Consider the following 9,945-nt stretch of genomic DNA (forward strand, 5'->3'; position numbering starts at 1 on the left):
TGAAATCATCTAAAAGAGAGGCCCTTTCCAGCTGACTCTCAAAATCTTACAGCATCTTACAACAGGAAAGAAGAAAAAAGTGACTTTGGCCAGCTAGTATATGAAATTAAATAGATAATTACAGAGAAGTACTAAATATAATGCAATTAAATTTGTTAATAATAAGCAGGTGTAGCTCATTTGGAAGTACTATTCACAGGATGAAGATGAAATCATTATTTTCCCATTTTCCTCAAAAGCACCGTTAATTTCATTATAGAAACATCAGAAACCAGCATACTTTCCAAGACATAATTATTTGTAAGCAGTATAAATCAACAGTTATTACACATAAAGTTCAATATATGAAATATTCTCTGCTAAACTTGACAAATATAACTACTTAGATAATCAAGGTCATAAGGTAAGTTCTTCTTTAAAGAAGATCTATTTTGTGATAATTTATATTCAATATTTTTATATTTCAATTAAGTGGCAGCTTTAAAGTCCCTCTTTCCACTGTTTCCAGAAGTGTGTAGATCTCTTTCATTTTGGCTACCACAGAGTTAATTGTTGCTGCAATAGCACAAGAAATGCTGCTCTATTGGATGGCTGCCAGCACATAAAAATGCGAATCCACAGCGATGGATAAAGCAATTCCAATTACACTACTTTTTGCTAGTACATTTTTATGGCAAAACATACTTCTATTCATGAAGTGGTTAGAAACTAGCATACCACTGTAAATCACCACAAATATTACTGCTGTAGAAGTAATGCTTATTTATAATACACAAATATTTTGTGGAACTAGATCAAAAGCAATGTGATTGCAAAGATATTTACAATCTATATCCCAGAGAGTATTTTCTGAGATTCACATAAATGACCCAAGACTTGGTAATTCATGTCTTAAATGTTAACACAATATTATTGGAGGTACCAAAGAAAAGAACTGTTGGATAAATTAGGTAACGATTTACAGCTATTTTTGCATCACATTAAAGCAGAAATTTCACTTTGACTTTACATATTACACACTTCAGCATCTCAGAGAACCATATGGAAAGAAAGTTTTGGGATTCCATGAAAACAACAGAAGATGAAGATTGCCAATAGAATTTAACAAACACCTTTTTGTACCTTCAGTAGCAAGCAATATCATGGAACGCTCCTAGAGAAAAATGCATGGTCATTGAAACATGCATATACTTTACATACATTTATATATATTTTATATCTCACTATGCAGTTAGTGCCATTCTAGAACCAGAGCTTACATAGTTCCCTGACCCGGGACTGTTCATTTCAGTTGAACTCTCTTGTGTCTGTACTTGCTCTAACACCTAATGCTGGTGGAATACACAATTGCTACCACTCACAGGCAGCAAATAGGCTACTCCATACCAAATGCATCTTGGCATGCTTTCATCCCACCATCAGTGAAAGGTGGCTTAACCCCAAGCAGAAGCAGCAAGATTCTCACATTTACTGTGGGTAAGAGCCCGTTCCCCAGCTCTTACTGCGGAAGAGCTGACAGGCTGCAAATTCCCATTCTTCACTTGGCAGTCAGACATCTGTTTGTACACCCCTACCTTCAGTATCTGCCGTTTGGCTGCACCAAACTTTACAGACCAGAAAGTAATATGGATTGGTACAAGCCACCCATATAACCTTCTGTGGCAACAGCCCTGACACTCAGTATTCCTGGTACAAAAGACCTAATCATTATGCCAATGTGAATCAAAAAGGAAAACCATTATTGCCCTGTGCTGGGACTGCCAGTTGACCTCTACAGGAACAAGCTAGTAATGACTTCTTAAAACCTAAAAGAATATCTAAAAATATTTTCTCTTATGGAAATCCTAGATACTAGAAATAGTTTCTTATGAGAATACAACGGCTTTGCAAGTCAACTTGAACTCTCAAGATGTCCATACACAATCATAAAGGTGATATAATAAGAGCTTCACTGTGAAAATATTCTGTCTAGTTCATTATCTGAAACTTTGTAGGATTACTCAAAATATAATTTCTTGGGTTTAATTGACTTCAAACATCTTCAAAAGAGAAATTTCTCTCAAATAAACCTCTAATGTTTTTGCAAGTCAGTAACGGTTACAAAAATTGCATTCAGAACAACGGGAGATATGCCTACTAGAGGAAGTTTATAAATAAGTATTTGAAAACAATGTGTTTATTTCTAGGTATGTGGGTGTTCCAAGTAAATGAACATCCACCTTCTAAAGAAATACTATCAAAAGCATAGGCCCAAAGTTTTAATAAATTACAACTGTGGTAGGAGGAGGGATTTTATAGACAGAAAGTTTTGTGTTCCCCCTGCTGGTTTAGCAATTGACTTCCAAACACTGTTCCTGTGGTAGGCATCAAGATGCTGGGGTATGAAAATATGTTTTACATGCCAGGAACAACAACTGAAAGTCACTTTTAAAAACAATTCACATCCTTGCTGGATATCACTTGCACGCTTTGACTGGATGAGGCACAGGACACACAAAACAAGCATCAAAATCAACAACAAAACAAGAACTCCCCAGAGACAGAAAGCATGTCAAGAGGGAAAAACCTGAAGTGTCACTTTAAACTTGAAAAGGTTGGAACTGCAGCAAACAATTGGGGGAAGCAAGTTTCAGAGTAAAGGACTCTTCACTGAGGGAAGCCAATGACCTGCCCCCCCCCGCCCCCAACACGCGTCCCTCCCTTCCTCCCCCAGGTCTGCATTCGAAGAGCAGCTCCTCCTCATCTGGAACTCAAACCCTGTAAGCCTTCATGGGGTGAACTGGAGCTTTTCAAATGAATAAGTATCTTCTGTTAACATTTTACTAACACTCTTGTTGGGAATACTTTGACAGGACACCTGTGCAGTGCTAATTAAAACCCAGCTACCAGCTAATGCTGTGGCAGGCATTCATGGAAAAGCATGGACTGTAAGGCAAATAAAGTAATCTTCGTAAGTAGCAATAAACAGATTTTGTCTTGGGAAGACATTTCATTCACAACTATAATGCCTTCCACATGTGAGACTATAATAGAGAGTATCAGTCCTTTGGGTCACCATGAGAAAACCTAACTGATGCCACAGTTAGCGAGCAAGCAGCTCTCTCACCTTGGGTTTTCTCCCTACTGGGGGTCTAATATCAGCCTGTTTGACTTCACCAAACAAAAAGTAGATAAACTTAGATCAGTATAAATGCAGACACAACCAGAAAAACTTTCTCTTAGAAGAAAATCATGGTACTTGTTTGTTCAAGTGTCTCTGCAATAACTTACAAACACTACCAGAAATATTCTGAAAAAAATTAACTGTGCTAATGATCACACATTTGAGAAGAAAATAATAAATTATAGCAAATCATAACTACAGCTTAATAGAAATGAGATAGGAAGATTTACATCTGGTTACATCCACAGCAAGTGGAAAAGGCGTAACTGCACATGCACACTACACCTGAAGAAATCCTTTTTTTTGAAAGGGACAAGAAGTATCACATCCTGTGCTGTTTGATACCAATGATAATGACTTTGGAATTACAAGTGCACTTGAAATTGGGGAAAGCTCATGTTCAAGAAGTTACTTAATTCATAACTAACACTGAAGCCACATTCTTTTTATTACTAGGAGAGCCGTACCCAGAAGCCTGCAGTGACTTGATTCCAGCGCATCCCCCGTAAAATATGCAGCAGTAATTCCCACATGTCATCAACTCCTCAGTGAAACAGCACTGAAGGGACATTACACTGGCCTTTATATTCTGCTCACTTACACTCAGCTGACAGTCTGCTCGTACACTGCCGAGCTCTCACCTGGCCTCACGAAGGGTACGAGCACACAGGAGCGCACAGTGGAGCGAGACTCTGCGGAGGTGCCCGTAACTCGCCCAGCACGTACTGACCAGCCGGACACAGCGACTGTCGCTGGGACACCTGTAGCTCCTGTAGCTCCCCTCCCCAGCCGCCCAACTCTCGGCTGTCCCCTCAGTTCCCGTAGGGAGCCCGCAGCTCGCACGGTCCCGCGGGTCGAGCCGCTCCCGGCGCTCCTCACGCTGACCGCCCTCGAGAGCTCCCGCACCCTGCAGAGGCCCCCGGGACCCTCCCGCCCGGCCCGCGCACGGTGACACCTCGAGGGGCGCACACCCCGCGCCCGCCCCAGGGACGGCACATCCCTGCGAGGCTCCCGGCCCGAAACGCCGCTGTCGGGGCGGTGGTCGCGGGCGCCGCACCTACCTGGCGGCAGGTCTGTCCACGCCGCGTCCCGCGGGGCAGGCACGCAGCAGCGCGGCTACGCCATGGGCACCGCCGGCCGGGACAGGAACGCAGCCTCACCAAGGCCGCCCAACGCCGGCCACTGCCGCCCGGCCCGCGGTGCGCGGAGGAGGCGGCGCGGAGGCGGAGGCGGAGGAGGCGCGTGTGGGTCCGGCCGGCCCCCGGCCCGGCAGTAACCCCGTGGCGCACGGGGCGGGGCGGGGCGGGCAGAGCGGGCGGTGCCGCCATTGGGCGCGGGGCGGAGACGGCGCCGTGACGGCCGCGCCCGCCGCCACCGCCCCTCGCGCCCGCGTGCAGCGAGCGCGCGCGCGGCCCCTGCCCCGTCCCGTCCCACACCTGAGCCCCGCCCGCCCCGCCGGGAGCCGTGAGGGGACCCTGAGGGGGCCCTGAGGGGGCCCTGAGGGCGCGCACAGCCCGGCGGCGCTGGCAGCCAGCGGCTCGGAAACCCCCGCGCAGCCGGGGCGGGAGGCACAGACGCCGCTCACGGCAGCCCGGACAGCAACGGCCTTTAAGTTACCGGCCTCGAAACCGCGTGAGGCCGCCGGGCACCGCGTCCGTAACGGAGCGTGGGCTGCGCTCGGTGTCGGGCCCGGTGTGAGCGGCGGTGTGACGGTGCCCTGCCCTGTGCACCGAGGTACGTCCCTGCAGCCCCCGAGCGGGCCCAGCTCCCATCGGCGGCTGGCGCAGAGCGAGGCCCCGGCCGCCCCCTCACGCTGCCACCCCAGCCAAGGGCAGCCTAAAGCTACATCAGAACGAGTTTGGGCCAACACCGCAGAGCTGGCATCGTTTACAGTAGAGCAAATTAATCCAGATCACTCGAGGTTCATTAACTAGAAAGTAACAGAAAGTGCAGAAGGCACGCTTAAGGATGTCAAATCCCCCAACTTCAGGACTGTCGAGTTGTGGAACAAACTGTCATTAAGGGAGCTACACCACTGATGAGGCCTTTCCACCCTTAGCTCAGTTCAACCTTAACTCTATCCTTCAGCAGGATGAGCAGTTAGTTTCTGACACAGTCCTGCAATGTCAGGTGTGTGCTGCTCTCTGGACCTGTATGTCCTCTGAAGGTCATGGTAATGAGAGCAGTACTAGAACTCGGCAAATATGACATCAAAATTCCCATCACAAAATTGAGCCCCTCTCCTGTTATTATCCAAATCAGCAATTGTTCTTGTGTAGGCATTGAGATCACATGAAGATATGGAGAAGTAGAGTGGAGTTTCAGCAAAATTTTACTATTTTAATTGGCTTTCTTACTGAGGGGATTAGGGGTGAGCTGATTTTTCCATAATGCTCTTTGACTTCAGGCCCTTTGCCCTGAGTCACAAATGCCAAGTTCTCACATCTACCCAACAGACATGTTATGAGAGTTCAGACACAATTCAGCCACTCTTGAAATGCCAGTTTGCAACCCAGAATAATCTACTGCCATTTACCTTTGACCTCTTTGTGTTAGGACAAGCCTTACTCACAGTTCTGCTGCACATACCACACATCAGTCAATGGCTGGGTCCCCCAAAGACCAGTCCTCAGAACTTCTACATTACCTGTATATGAGAGCTCTAGCAAGGAAATCAAAGTAAATCAAATAACAAGTATTTAGTCTACATTAAATATTTTAGCAAACAGGCTTACAAAACCTGGAGAAAACCTGCAGAAACAAGTAAAGTACAAGTTCAGACTGCTTGTTGGCAGCCTAAGCTCACTTAGAGAATTTTTTATTTATTTTTAGTGTTTGAAAACTTGTGCATGTTGGAGCATGACATAACTTCTCTCTTATCACTCTCATATGTAAGATGCAAAATTTTTGCAAGAGGTATGTGGTGGTGGGGGAAGTCCCTTCAACACAGAAGAAAACTAATAATCTACAGCAATGTATGTATTTCAAGGCGTATTGTGTGTCTACTATATTTCTGCTAGCTAAAATTCCAGACTACTGATTAAAAATGGGATTGAAACTTAAGCAGACACATGATTTTTATTTTAATTACTCATTTAGGTCCCAATCCTGCACAGATTAAATCAAACAGATTAGGTTCACTCAAGTAAGCAGCCATGAGAGCTTTCAAGTATGTGACATCAAATGTGTATACACAAGTCTTTGTAAAATCAGATTGTTTGTACATAGGTCTAACCTTAGCCAAATTATTTTCACCATGTTCTGTGGTGTTGGCAAGAACGAATTCTTGTCCATGAAGCAATCTTGTTAGGTAGTCAGCATCCTTGACTAGACTCTAGGATTTACAACACTTGTCCTGGTGTTTGAAAAAGTTCAAGACTAAGACACAAAGAATACTGATTTTTAGTTATTAACTAATTTGTAACTCAGTTGATGTACATGATGTTCGAAGACTGAAGCCATGACAAATTGCCACATTAAAGTACAATTAGGCACATGGGTTGGCTCACCCAGGAACATAATGATATACATTAAAAATGCTTTGGGGTTTTTTTTGGTTTTTTTACATTTCATGGCTGAATAAACAGAAAACACATAATTTCCTCTTAAAACCATGGAAAATCCCTGCAATCTTAACTTTAATGTTCAATCTTTGAAGCTGAGGAGCACAATTATATACACAATTTACATTTTTACTTACATTTTAAATATTTGCTGATCTAGTGATTAACTTCAGTCCCAGGCAGGATTATTTCACTTAGCAGGCATTGGTCCAATCCAGCAATGTAATGTATTATCCTCACTAAAATGTATGAAAGCTGTGACAGTTCACTTTTGCAGGAGGTTTAGAGGTTTTCATGGTGCTACAGAATTAAGCCTAAGTAAATGTAAAGTCTTTAAAAATATGCACTGTTAAAACTATTAACATCACACTTTTAATTTTTTTTCTCCTTTCCCAGAAAAATACAGTAGGGATACTCCTGGGGATAATAACTACCCATTTACTACTCTCAGGAAGTTCTAGACTAGTTTCAGTTATTAATTTCATCTTGTGGTTGTAAAGCCCTAACCTACACTGAGGAGCCAGCTGAGTTCAGGTCACCGACACCAGGAGCAGCATCAGTCTGTTAAAAAGGCATCCAACCTGAGCTAACTAATCCTTCCCAGGAATGGGTTATTCACTTGGATACCATTCTATAGTCATACAATCACAGAATAGTTAGGGTTGGAAAGGAGAATTAGGATTCACTTGTTCTTAAAACTTTAGCACTAAACCTGTCATTGCCTGGATAATAAAAATCTTCTCTGCCTTCTGTAATGATGTTAGACTGGGATCTTGGGACTAAACGTGGAGCTGGGGACTGTGTGCTGTCTGATGGGGCACTGAATGCACTAATTAACAGATTCTTACGATCAACCCACTGCCACGAGTCCAAGTGCACTTTAAATAGTTGCTGCATGTAACAGATGCTGGATATAGGCATCTGATAATCACTGACTTATTTATAGCAGTATTTAAACATGCTTCACACACCAAAAGAAATAAAAGGTACAACAGCTCTACAAAATGTTTATTCCTAAAATGACTTGGAGACTCTAATTGAAAACACAGACTTCTATAAATGAGCAACTTGGTATGAAAATGTTTTCTTGTCATAATATATTTTAAGATCCCAGAAATTATTTTTGGACATCAGTAAGGAGTAATTCTCACAAAACTCTCTTACTTCATAAAGTGTCTAGAATCTTTTCAAGTCTAAAAGATTGTCCCAACCAATAAAGCATTAGAAAAGAAAAAGAAAGCTATGAAGAACCATACTGTCCTAAGAATTGTTCCTGTTTGCTTTTAAATTTATGGATCATGTTCTGCATGAAGCCAATACAGGTTCTGTAACAGTGGATCCAGAAAACAGGCCAGCAGCATGTTCTCGAATCACTAAAGAACTACTGGTGGTTTTGAAATTCCAGAAAAGAGTAAGCATGCTAATTCACTAAATTTCAAAAACCAAATGGATGAGTAGGCATCCTGAAGGGGAATCTTGTATGTAAGATAGGTTTGGAAATGGGATTGAGCACAGGGAGTGTGTTCAGGTGAGTGCAGTCATTGCCCAGCACATCTATTTTGTCCCTCTCTGAGGTAAAATGTTGTTACTTAAAATTAGCTTTGTGTTTTAAACTGATTTATTCTGCTGCTGAAAGCAAGGAAAAGAAAGGTCTAGAAGCACTAACCAAAGGTTGCTGACTAGATATGGATTGTTATGCTGCAGTAACTCCATTGTTTTAGTCATATGACTCTACCCAACAATCTTTAATATGAAGGTTCATTTAATATACTTAAGCCATTAAAAGCTTCTTAGGAAATAACTCATTAATACAAACTAATGAGGTAAAATTCTACATTCCTTACTAAATGATCCTGCATTCCTTGAACACCTAAAACTTTTGCTAAAGGTAAGTAAGTTGAACTGTTAGGCTTGTCTACACTTGAAAGTTACTTTGGATTAAAGCAGGGAGTGAATTTCAAGTGCAGCAGCAAATCTGGAATAATTCCAAACATGGACAAGTCATGTATAGTGCAATCCTGGAAGATACTATGGGTTTTAAACTTAAACCAAGGTTACATATCCAATTCAAATAACACATTCCTATAGATTTCAGATTTTACAAAGGAAGGAAAAACACCAAAACTCTCCAGCATGAGTAACCATCACTTTTGTGCCTCCTGTTCTCCCCTACAGGCTCCACTATACCCAGCACTCTTCTTGACTCTGATATGCCCTTACCCTCCTTCCAACATTTTTCTGATAAGATGTTTACAGGCCCTCAACCTACCAAATGCAAACACAACAGATCAGAAGAGGGAGAAAAGAAGGAGATTATATGAGAGAAGGAAAAAATCAACAAAAGATCAAACATTAAAAAGTGAAACTAGCATACCTTCACTGTTCAATCACTTTCTTCTGGCTGGATCCCATTCCTCCTTGCATGTTGTCTGTTTAGAGCTCAATCCAAAATCTAATCAAGAAGCAAAAGTCAGTAGATTACTTAAAATTGTTCAGTTCCAGACAATGCTCTTCATGTTTGATTATAACACACCTAGAACTTAATCACATAAAAATTATTTAATAAGATATACTTTCAGATTCATCATATTAAATAACTGATATTCACCCTGTAATACCCAAAATATGGAACTATACATATGGCTAAAACTACATGTGTGGTTTGCAGGATTGGGGTCCAAACTGCTGTATTCTGTTTTGAAGTTCATGTTGCATGCTTATGTTCTCAAAACCAAATTATGGATGAAATTCTTTGTAGCCAAGATGAAAGTATCACAGGTTAAAATTTCTTCATGTCTACAATTTCCTAATTACTTTATTATTTTTTCTCTACACAATTCCACAGGGTGCCAAATGTTTTACTGAAAAACATCAAGACAAAGCTGCTGCTTTGAGAGCTAACAACTTCAATTAGCAAAGGTAAGTGACTGAAAGGCATGTGAGAAAGTGTAATTGTGCATTGAAGTTTGACACTGTATTAATCATTTGTCTTGGACATTTTCTTCTAGTCCTTTTGATCTTTAGTTGATCTGTTTTTCTCATTTACATCCCTTCCCAATCTGATTTAATTGCAAGCACATGATAAAATAGGTCATGATAAAGAAATGGAAGAAGATTTAAGTACAGTCTACCTCAGATGAAGCAGAGCCAAAAATTGAGCTGCTAGATAGATAGTCATTGTCTTTCATAAAGTAAATTTTATCCAGCACAGTAAAAACA

General features: G+C 42.0%; 1 protein-coding gene across 1 annotated transcript in view; it reads right to left on the reverse strand.

Annotated features, from left to right (window-relative positions):
- The window catches only part of TGFBR3 (transforming growth factor beta receptor 3), a 116,417-nt gene extending 112,071 nt beyond the window's left edge, over nt 1–4,346 (reverse strand). Inside the window, exon 1 of the mRNA XM_033067533.1 lies at nt 4,225–4,346. The gene's annotated coding sequence lies outside the window, so the exon portion shown is untranslated. The remainder of the gene's footprint in view (nt 1–4,224) is intronic.
- Between the last annotated feature and the right edge of the window lie 5,599 nt (nt 4,347–9,945).

This window comes from Catharus ustulatus, chromosome 9, assembly GCF_009819885.2.
Source record: "Catharus ustulatus isolate bCatUst1 chromosome 9, bCatUst1.pri.v2, whole genome shotgun sequence".
Lineage (NCBI taxonomy): Eukaryota > Metazoa > Chordata > Aves > Passeriformes > Turdidae > Catharus > Catharus ustulatus.